The sequence below is a fragment of the Condylura cristata genome, unplaced genomic scaffold, assembly GCF_000260355.1.
Source record: "Condylura cristata isolate star-nosed mole 26May11 unplaced genomic scaffold, ConCri1.0 scaffold00084, whole genome shotgun sequence".
Taxonomy (NCBI): Eukaryota; Metazoa; Chordata; class Mammalia; order Eulipotyphla; family Talpidae; genus Condylura; species Condylura cristata.
Genome location: NW_004567185.1, coordinates 1 through 9,189, shown reverse-complemented (window position 1 = coordinate 9,189; position 9,189 = coordinate 1).

The following is a 9,189-nucleotide window of genomic DNA, read 5'->3' as shown; positions in this document are numbered from 1 at the left end:
CGTGATTTATTTACTTCATAGTTGTAGAATAGCTCTAATCCCAAAGGTAATTGTTACTCCTAAGAGACAGCAGCTAAAACAGCCTTTTCTCTAATTATAACACACCACAGGCTAAACTGCTGCACCTACCAGGGGCTTCCTGGAGATCCAGAAGAACTGATGAGGGCGGGGCCTTGGCAGTGGCTGTAGTGTTGTCAGGCGAGAGCCTCCTTTATTTGCTACAGGTTAGATTTGTCTCATCTGCACAAATGGGAAACATCACACCAGCAGCGCTGACCAGTGCCCTCGAGACGTCGGTCCTCATGGTGATTGTTCTGTCATGCAGGTTTTTTTTCTGCTGAGAAAAAATCTCAGTGAACTTGTGCTATTTTGGGATTGGATTATTAGGGTTATTTATAGTTATGGAGTTCAGATACTGGCACCTCACTGTTGGTAATTCCCTTTCCAGTATTGAAGCACACACATCCATGGCTAAAATGCTACTGATTTTTCTTATCATTACAATAAACTGAAGATAACGTTGAGTATAAAGATGTATGTCTAGCTTAAAAAAAAAAAAAAGCCCTGAGGATCGAGGCAGCTCTCTCACGTGCCTGTGATTCTGCAGGTGACACTTTATATGAAAATTTGCATTTGCGGCACCTTGTCCGTGGGTGTCTGTGCGTGTCCTTTACTTACGGCTACTTCTGTGATAAATCACACTCTGGATAAAAAAACAAAGTGGGAAAATCTCTGCAAGTAAAGAATTGGTCTATTTTACCCTAAGGTTTTGCTCCTCAGACACTTGTGCTCAGGTTTTTCTCCTTAGAGGCCTGAGTCCCCTTCAGACACTGGTTCCAAGAGTCATTTTCCCTCGGAATTTGAGACTTCACATTTGTTCCCAAAAGTTCTCATTTTTTTTTTCTCTCCTGAGGGCTATTGTCTCCTCAGTCACTGGTTCCTAAAGAGTCATTTCTCCTCATATTTTGCATCTCATACACTTGCATGTTGGTGCCGAGTTAGCACACTACCCCCGGGGCTCTGGGGGATGTGCCCCCTGTTGTGCGTGTCAAGGCGGCCAGGTGATCCGGCCGATAAAGCCATGACACAGACTTGTGTTTATCTACCTAAGACGCCACAGGGACGACCTGACCTTTCTCTGCCCTAGCACACTCCCTTGTAAGGCGATGTGTGGCAAGAGAAATTCCCTACTTCCTCCTTTCCCACCTTAATCTTCCACTCCTACTGCCTAATGGTATATAAAGGGATCGCTGGCAATAAACGAGAGACTCCTGGATGAAGAACCTCGGCGTCCTGTGTTTTCTTTAACCTCATCGTTCCTCGCCGGGTACTCGCTCTGATCAGCCGGACGGGGCACTTGCACATAAGAGTACTGCCTCGGGCATTCTTCCTCAGTGTCCTTCTTTAGAATTTACATCTTGGATACTTCTATGCAAAGAGTACAGCTCCTCAGGTTTTTCTCCTCAGACACATGCATTTTCCTCACACAGTGGTTCCCAAGGTACTCCACTTTTCCACAGATTTTGCATCTCAGACATGTACACTGTGTACTTCTCATGTTTTTGTGTCTCAGTGACATGTGATTTCTTCAGACATGGATTTTGGTCACTTTTCCTCAGATTTCCTGTCTCAGACATTTATGACAAACTGAAATTCTTCACAGGATTTTCTCCCCAGAGACCTGCATTTTCCTCAGATGCTGGTTCTGTTACAGGGTAGCTCACAGTGCACTGGTCCGCCTGTCTGTGGGGCCTCACCCACATGCTCACATTTCAGTTACACTGCAGGTACACATAAAAGGGTCAATAACAGTTTTATTTACAAAAGGGGAAAGGAACAGAAACAACCCAGGGAAAGAGAGCGGGATGCAAAGTCACTGGAATACTTTATGGCTAGGCTGACTGAACACACCGAGTCATGCGGTCCGGAGAGCTGCTTCCCGAGCGAAGAGAGTGAGAGTTGGAGAGCGTGTGAGATGCAGTCGTGCCTATTTATCCCCCCAAATGTCCCAGAATTCATTCCTGCTAGCTCCACCCTTGGGTCCTTGCAGTTCTCTCTTGGTTGCTGTTGGGAGTTGGAGTTTCCAATCACTGGAGTAGGGTGTAGGGTCCAGAAGGCTGGTGTAGGGGGTGGAGTCCATAAGACTGCAGAGTTCCTTTAGGACATCCTTCCCCTTCACAGTTCCCTTAATGTCACTTTTCCTCAGGTATTGCATCTCAGACATGAATGGTATGTCTTCCTCACACATATATATTTTTTTATCTCAAAGACATGTGTTTTCTTCAGACACTGGGTCCCTTAATGTCAGTTATCCTCAGATTTTCTGTCTCAGACATTTATGTCAAACTGAAGTTCTCTGCAGGATTTTCTCCTCAGAGACCTGCATTTTCCTTAGACACTGGTTCCCAAAGTGTCACTTTCCCTCAGATTTTGTGTCCCAGACCTTTGTGCCAAACAGTCATTCTCCACAGGATTTTCTCTTCAGATGTGTGTTTTCCAGACACAAGTTTCCTTAAGGTCACTTTTCTTGAGATCTTCCATCTCAACACTTTTGAAGAACTGAAATTCTCCACAGTATTTTCTCCTCATAGACCTGCATTTTCTTCAGACACTGGTTCCCAAAGTGTCACATTTCCTCAGGTTTTGTGTCTGAGACATTTGTGCCAAACAGTCACTCTCCACAGGATTTTCTCCTCAGATTCTTGTGTATTCTTCAGACGCTGGTTCCCTTAACGTTACTTATCCTCACATATTGCATTTCAGACTTGAATGCTATGTAGTTCTCCTCACAATTTTTGGACTCAGAAATTTGTGTTTTCTTCATACACGAGTTTCCTTATTGTCACTTTTCTTGAGAGTTTTCCATCTCAGACCCTTTTGACGACCTGAAATTCTCCACAGGACTGAAATTCTCCACAGGCCTTTCCTTCAGAGACCTGCATTTTCCTCAGATACGGGTTCCTAAAGCGTCACATTTCCTCGGATTTTTCTTCTTAGTCGTTTGTGCCAAATAGTCATTCTCCGAGGATTCTTTTTCCTCAGAGACCTTCATTTTCCTCAGACACTGGTTCCCAAAGTGTCACTTCTCAGATTTTGCATCTCAGGTATGAATGGTATGTACTTCTCATCACTTTTTTTTTCCCTCAGGGATATGTATTATCTTCAGACATGGGTGCTGTTAAGGTTACTTTTCCTTCTCAGACACTTGATGAACTGAAATTCTCCACAATATTTTCTCCTCAGACCTACATTTTCCTCAGACATTGATTCCCAAAGTGTCACTTTTCCTCAGACTTGGCGTCTCAGACATTTTAGCTGAATAGTCATTCTCCACAGAATGTTCTCCTGAGAGACCTGCATTTTCCTGAGACTCTGGTTTTCCTCAAGTGTCTTTTTTCATCAGATTTTGCATCTCAGACATGAATGGTATGTACTTCTCATGTTGCTTTTTTTTCTAAGTGACATGTTTTTTTTTCAGACACAGTTTTCCTTAAGGTCACTATTTCTCAGATTTTCCATCTCAGACATTTATGCCGAACTGATTTTCTCCACAGGATTTGACTTCATGGGCCTGAATTTTCCTCACACACTGGTTCCCAAAGTGACACTTTTACTCAGATTTTGCATATCAGACATGTGTGCTATGTGTTCTCCTCACTTTTTTTTTCTTTTCTCTCAGAGACGTGTGTTTTCTTCTTAGACGGATTCTGCGATTTCAGTTAATGTCACATCTCTTCAGATTTCACGTCAGGTAATTGTGGAAGCCATCATTCCTGCACAGGATTTTCTCCTCAGACATATTTATTTCAGACACTTGACACAAACTATGCAATGTCTATTGTCTGACAGATTCTGGGTAGATCGGGAAAAGCTCTGAAAAATCAGACTTTCCACTGCTAACTTATGTTATGACCTCCCTTTTTTGTAACATCATAATATCAAAACTTTCAGCTTACAATTGGATTGCCTCAGCTGCATAAGGCCTGTCTGCTCTGACAAGCAAGCACTGCACCAGGGTGAAAAATTTCCCTGAAGTCTAGTGACTTGACTACTGACTGATAAAGAAAAGCAAAAGGGCTGTTTTTGCAAAGTCTTTCTCACTGCCGGATAGAGGATAACCCAAATCTTATCATTCTGTTATCTCACCTAGCTTTCTATTCAGCTTCTAAAGAATTACTCAAATTTCCTATAGTCTGGCCTTTAGATGTGGAAATTCATCCAGGTTGCCTGTTTTGAAACTAGTCAAGTTTTCCACCTCCTACACCTCAAAATAATCCACAAAAGTCTTCTGGCTAGTCTTTCAGGATTCTACTATGTAGTCTTCAGATAAGGAAATTCACCTATGTCTCCTATTTAGAGATTTGATTAGCAAGGAATTTCTTTTTCTGCCTCCCAGGATGACTCAGGTAGAAAAACAAAAACCCATTAAGTAGTAAATGAGGTTTAAGGGACTTCTATCTCAGTTTGTAGTAATATTAGTCATAAACTTTGTGCACCCATGTACCTGTTTTTAACTTTGATTGATTTTGGAATGTTATATTGCAGCTAGAGGGCAATACGACCCTAAACTGTTCTTAGAAAAAAAAAAAGATGATTGTAATCTCTCAGCCCAGTTCGTGTGCTGATGTCATCCCACTGTGTGCTCTTAATGTATAAAATAAACCTCTGCTGAAGGCAGAGCAGGAAGACTTGCACCCAACTCTGACTCCTGTGTCTTCCTCGCCCCCCTTTCCCCTTTTTCTCCTTTTCCCCCTTTTATAGGAATCTCCACTTGCCAACGCCTTCCCACCTTAGGGTCCTGCCTGTCTTGCCTCCAGACACCTCAATAGTTGGAGCTGGTCTCCAACAGACACTGGTTCCCAAAGTGTCACTTTTCATACTTTGCATCATAGACATTTGTGCAAAAGTCATTCTCCACTGGATTTTCTCCTCAGACACTTGTCCCAAAGTGCCACTTTTCCTCAGATTTTGCATCTCACATATGTATGGTATGTAGTTCTGCTCACTATTTTTTTTTCAGTGACTTGTGTTTTCTTCAGACAGGGGTTCCTTTAAGGTCACCTTTCCTCATATTTTCCATTTCAGGCACTTATGATGAATTGAAGTTCTCTATCGGATTTTTCTTCAGAGACTTACGTTTTCCTCAGGTACTTGTTCCCAAAGTGTCACTGTTCTCAGATTTTGCATCTCAGACATGTACATTATGTACTTCTCCTAACTTTTTTTTTTTTTTAAAAACTCAGAGACGTATGTTTTCTTCATCCACGGGGCTCTTAAGGTAGCATTTCCTTAGATATTCCATCTCATGCACTTATGTCGAACTGAAATTTTCCACAGGATATTCTCCTCAGTGACCTGTGTTTTTCTCAGACACTGGTTCCCAAAGTGTCACTTATCCTTAGATTTTGAATCTCAGACATGTGCAGAATGTACTTCTCCTCACATCTTCTTTTGTCTCGGTCACATGTGTTTTCTTCAGATAAGGTTCCCTTAAGGTGACATTTCCTCAGATTTTCTACATCAGACAATTAAGATGAACTGAAATTCTCCACAGCATTTTCTCCTCGAGACCTGCATTTTCCTCAGACACTGTTTCCCAACTTGTCAGATTTCATCCAATAGTGTATCTATATATGTATGCTATTTAATTCTCAACATTTGTGTGTGTGTGTGTGTGTGTGTGTGTGTTTCAGTGACTTGTGTTATCTTCAGATATGGGTTCCCTTGATATTACTTTTCCTCAGGTTTTCGTCTCAGACACGTATGATGAACTGAAATTTTCCACAGGATTTTCTCCTCAGAGAGCTGCATTTTCCTCAGACACTGGATCCCAAAGTGTCACTTTCGCTCAGATTTTGCATCTCAGACATGTACAGTATGTAGTTCTCCTCACTTATTTTTTTCCTCAGTGACATTTTTTATCAGCAGACATAGGTTTCCTTAAGGTCACTTTTGCTCAATATTCCATCTCAGTCACTTATGATGATTTGAAATTCACCACAGGATTTTCCTTCAGATACCTGCATTTTCCTCAGACACTGGTTCCCGAAATGTCACTTTTCCTCATATTTTGTGTCTCAGACGTTTGAGCTGAAAGTCATTCTCCACAGAGTTTTCTCCTCCGAGACCTTCATTTTCCTTAGACACTGGTTCACGAAGTGCCAGTTTTCCTCCTATTTTCCATCTCATATGATTTTTCCTAAGAGAATCCAGAGGATTTTCTCCTCTGAGACTTTCATTTTCCTAACACTGGTTCCCATAGTTTCACTTTTCCTCAGATTTTGCATCTCAGGCATGAATGGTATGTACTTCTCCTCACGATTTTTGTTTTCCTCAGTTCTTTCTTCAGACATGGGTTCCCTTTCTTTTCCTGAGATTATCCGTCTCAGACACTTATGACAAACTGAAATTCTGTATAGGATTTTTCTTCAGAGACCTGCATTTTCCTCAGACACTGGTTTCCAAAGTGTCACTTTTCCTCAGATTTTGCATTTCAGACATGTAAAGATTGTACTTCTCCTCACATTTTCGTTTGTCTCAGTCATGTGTGCTTTCTTCAAATAAGCTTCCCTTACGGTGATATTTCCCTTAAGGTCAGTTTTTCTCAGATTTTCCACCTCAGACACTTATGACGAACAGAAATTCTCCACAGGAATTTCTCCTCAAGACCTGTATTTTCCTCAGACACTGGTTTCCAATTTGTCAGATTTCCTCAAATACTGCATTTGTATATGTAGGCTACATACTTCTCACATTTTTGTTCGCTTGTTTGTTTTTTGTCTTGGTGAAATTTGCCTTGAGGTTTCTTTTCCTCAGGTTTTCCGTCTCAGACACTACGACGAACTGAAATTCTCCACAGGATTTTCTCCTCAGCGACCTGCATTTTCCTCAGACAGTGGTTCCCAAAGTGTCATTTTCCCTCAGATTTTGTGTTTCTGACACTTGTACCTTTCCTACTTCTCATTTTTTTCCTTCTCAAATACTGTGTTTTCTTCAGATGCTGGTTACCATAGTTTCATTTTTCCTTAGATTTTGATGAGTCTCTTGTGTCCTAATTGTACTTCTTAGGTTTTTCTTCTCAGAGACCTGAGTTTCCTCAGACCCTGTTCTCAAAGTGTAATTTTTCCTGAGATTTTGTGACTCATTACTTGTGCTCTAAGCATACTTCTTAGAGACCTGTTTCTTCCTCAGACACTCATTCCCAAAGTGTCACTTTTCCTCTTCAAATGCGTCTCAGATTCTGTTGTAAACAGGTTTTCTTCTCAATTTTTCTTCCTAGCCAGCATGTTTCCCTTAGATAATGCTTCCCAAAGTTTCACTTTTCCTCAGATTTTGCGTTTCAGACACTTGTGCCCCAAGCATACTTTCTCTCATGTTCTTCTCAGAGACCTGTTTTTACTCATTTCTGCTCCTAATGTGTCACTTTTTTTCAGATTGTGCTTCTTTTATATTGTGTCAGAGACTATTTATTCTCAGAGTTTTTTTTCTGAGACGCCATGTTTTCCACAGACACTTGTACCAAGTGCCACTTTTTCCCAGATTTTTGTAATTTTAGCTGTGTGTGAGACCACAGCAGTTGAAGACCAGTAATCCTGAGACTCCTGTGTATGACTAGCCCTGAATGACCAAGGGTCCCTCTTGAGGCAGTGAGGCCTGTGGGCAGCAGATGGAGGGATCATCTTATAGTGGTAATGACCTTTTAATTACACTTCTGTGGATTCCCTGTCTGGGTAGCATGAATTTTGTTATCTATTTTGTTATATATTTTTATATATTTTATATACAAAATATATAAATTATTTTCAGCTAAAGATAGTTTTACTGTTTACTATCAGAATCATGGCTGCAACTTCAGGTCACCAAGGGAAAGACATGTGGGGGTGGAAGGAGGGTTAAATGAAGATGGCTTAGGTGTCTCCACTTAAGGCCTTTGTGGGTCCATCCTGTGCCTGGGAAAAGCAAGATGCCCTTGGGAGTGTGGACTGTAGGCATGCAGGCCTGAGGATGGGCACCAGAGATGGAGTGGGCATTTGTCCAAGGGCACACCTGAGCCTTGGAGGTTGAGGGCACAAGGGCAGCCAACTAAACAGACAAGGGCAGACACCCAACATGTAGGGGACAGCAGCCAAAATATGGTAGGAGGAAAAAGGCCAGAGCCCAGAGGGGAGGAGAGCCCAGAAGATCCACTGTGTGAACCCCTCAGCCCTGTGCCCCAGGGGCAGAGGCTCTCCTGGGCAGGTAGGAGACCCCACTGGGGGTGGGACACCAGCATTTGGGGTCCACCCTGGGGAATCTAGCACCCCCTTCTGAGCCCTCTGGATCTGCAATCCTGGTTTCTAGCCCTGGTTCCACAAGGGGTCTCCTGGGCATCAGCCCAGCTGCTGCACCCTGCAGCCTCCTGGTTATTCCTGGGTGGGCCCATCTGGTGCTGGTGTTCCCCATTATGGAGGGTTCATCATGGTGCACCCACAGCGGTTGGGCCTGCTCTGGTGATATCCTTGTCCTTGTGTTTCCTCCTGACCAGTGGTGTCATATCTGTGTGTGTCCACAGTGTCTGCGAGAGTGACCACTGGCCACACTGCATCTGCAGGGTAGTTGTGATGTCCTTTCACTGGTGGCTGACCCCTGTTTATTTAAATTATTTTCAGCTAAAGACAAAATTCCCTTTTTATTTTTTAAGAATTGTTTATTTATGCATTCAAGAACTGGGGTACAAGCCAGAGGTGCGGGGGCGGGGGTGGGAGGATTCACCAGAGACAGAGTGGGGAGCAGAACAGGCAGATTAACTCAAATACACTGCTGAGGGGAGCAGTGGGCGGGTCAGGAGAGGTCTGCTGCGCCATGCACGTCACCTCCTGGGCCAGGGATTAAACTGGCACTGAAGCAGCTGCTGCTCCCTTGCAGTGCTGCGTCCTCACCCTTTGCGCCACCAGGGGGCCTCGCTGTAACCCATTGCACCATCAGGGCGGGCCCCCAAATTCCATTTTTAAAAAGGGGACTCTGGAGTTTGTTGGCATTCTCGGGGCTCCGTGGGATGGTTCTGGTTACCCCCAAATGTTTTGTATTTCCTCACTTCTCCATTTGGGTCTGGGTGCCCTAATCATTGACTATTATCTGACCCCATAGCTTGGCCAGCTGCCCAGAAGTCAGCCCATGGTGCCCTTCCTCAAATACGTTCATGTATCATTT